The sequence below is a fragment of the Arachis ipaensis genome, chromosome B1, assembly GCF_059453495.1.
Source record: "Arachis ipaensis isolate K30076 ecotype BB chromosome B1, ASM5945349v1, whole genome shotgun sequence".
NCBI lineage: Eukaryota > Viridiplantae > Streptophyta > Magnoliopsida > Fabales > Fabaceae > Arachis > Arachis ipaensis.
In genome coordinates, this window is record NC_142436.1 from 98,447,067 (window position 1) to 98,449,445 (window position 2,379).

At 33.6% G+C, this 2,379-nt stretch overlaps 1 non-coding gene across 1 annotated transcript; it reads left to right on the forward strand.

Moving 5' to 3' along the window:
• The first annotated feature begins 706 nt into the window (after positions 1-706).
• LOC148577603 (small nucleolar RNA R71) lies at positions 707-814 on the forward strand. The gene has a single exon (XR_015904073.1). It is a non-coding gene; the product is annotated as a small nucleolar RNA R71 (small nucleolar RNA).
• Positions 815-2,379: the final 1,565 nt, after the last annotated feature.

The window sequence follows — 2,379 nt, forward strand, 5'->3', positions numbered from 1 at the left end:
TTGGGAGAGTATTAGGAGGGATTTCAGTGATCCTTTTACTCAGCTGGCCCACTTGTGCTTCCAGATTTCTAATGGAAGACCTTGTTTCATTCATGAAACTTACAGTGGCCTTAGATAGATCAGAGACTAGATTTGCTAAATTAGAAGCATTTTGTTCAGAGTTCTCTGTCTGTTGCTGAGTTGATGGTGGAAAAGGCTTGCTATTGCTAAACCTGTTTCTTCCACCATTATTAAAGCCTTGTTGGGGCTTTTGATCCTTCCATGAGAAATTTGGATGATTTCTCCATGATGAGTTATAGGTGTTTCCATAAGGTTCACCTAAGTAATTCACCTCTGCTATTGCAGGGTTCTCAGGATCATAAGCTTCTTCTTCATAAGAAGCCTCTTGAGTACTGTTGGATGCAGCTTGCATTCCATGCAGACTCTGAGAGATCATATTGACTTGCTGAGTCAATATTTTATTCTGAGCCAATATGGCATTCAGAGTATCAACTTCAAGAACTCCCTTCTTCATAGGCGTCCCATTATTCACAGGATTCCTTTCAGAAGTGTACATGAACTGGTTATTAGCAACCATGTCAATGAGTTCTTGAGCTTCTGCAGGCGTTTTCTTTAGGTGAATGGATCCACCTGCAGAAGTGTCCAATGACATCTTTGATAACTCAGATAAACCATCATAGAATATATCCAGGATGGTCCATTCTGAAAGCATGTCAGAAGGACACTTTTTGGTCAACTGTTTGTATCTTTCCCAAGCTTCATAGAGGGATTCACCTTCTTTCTATCTGAAGGTTTGAACATCAGCTCTAAGCTTGCTCAGCTTTTGAGGAGGAAAGTACTTGGCTAAGAAAGCCGTGACCAGCTTATCCCAAGAGTTCAGGCTATCTTTGGGTTGAGAGTCCAACCAGATTCTAGCTCTGTCTCTTACAGCAAAGGGGAAAAGCATGAGCCTGTAGACTTCAGGATCTATTCCATTAGTCTTAACAGTATCACATATCTGCAAGAACTCAGTTAAGAACTGAAAAGGATCTTCAGATGGAAGTCCATGAAACTTGCGGTTCTGCTGCATCAGAGAAACTAATTGAGGTTTCAGCTCAAAGTTGTTTGCTCCAATGGCAGGAATGGAGATGCTTCTTCCATGTAAATTGGAATTAGGTGCAGTAAAGTCACCAAGCATCTTCCTTACATTATTATTATTTTCGGCTGCCATCTCCTCTGCCTGTTCGAAAATTTCTGAAAGGTTATCTCTGGATTGTTGTATTTTAGCTTCTCTTAATTTTTTCTTCAGAGTTCTTTCAGGTTCTAGATCTGCTTCCACAGGAATGTTCTTATCCTTGCTCCTGCTCATATGACAAAGAAGAAGGCACAGAAAAATAATAATAATAATAGAGATCCTTTATTCCACAGTATAGGGATCTCTGTGTGAGTAGAGGAAGAGGGGGAGACAAAGAATGTAATATAATGGAAGAAACACAACTGTGAGGAGGCTAGAGATGTGAGGTGAGATGTTAGGATATGAATGAATAAATAGAAGAAGATGGGAGAGGGGGAATTTTTGAAAATATTTTTTTGAGAAAGAGTTAGTGATTTTTGAAAAATGGTTTTTGAAAAATGTTTAGTATTTTTTTTCGAAAATTTTTGAAATTAAAAATAAAAAATAAAAATAATTAGTTAATTAAAAAGAAATTTTTGAAAAAGAGGGAAGATATTTTCGAAAATGAGAGAGAGAGAGTTAGTTAGGTAGTTTTGAAAAAGTTAAGAAACAAACAAAAAGTTAGTTAGTTAGTTGAAACAAATTTTGAAAAGATAAGAAGTTAGGAAGTTAGAAAAGATATTTTGAAAAGATATTTTTGAAAAAGATAAGATAAGAAGATATTTTTGAAAAGATATGATTGAAGTTAGTTTTGAAAAAGATTTGATTTTTAAAATCTCAATTAATGACTTGATTCATAAGAAATCACAAGATATGATTCTAGAACTTAAAGTTTGAATCTTTCTTAACAAGCAAGTAACAAACTTCAAATTTTTGAATCAAAATATTAATTGATTATGTTATTTTCGAAAATAAGAAAGAGATTTTTGAAAAATAGTTTTGAAATTTTCGAAAATAATTAAGAATTTTGAAAAAGATTTGATTTTTGAAAAAGATTTTGAAAAAGATAAGATTTTCAAATTGAAAATTTGATTTGACTCATGAGAAACAATTTGATTTTAAAAATTTTTGAAAAAGTCAACTCAAATTTTCGAATTTGATGAGAGAAAAAGGGAAGGATATTTTTTTTGATTTTTGAATTTTTATGATGAGAGAGAAAAACACTAAAAAGATGCAATGCATGAAATTTTTAGATTAAAACATGTGATGCATGCAAGAATGCTATG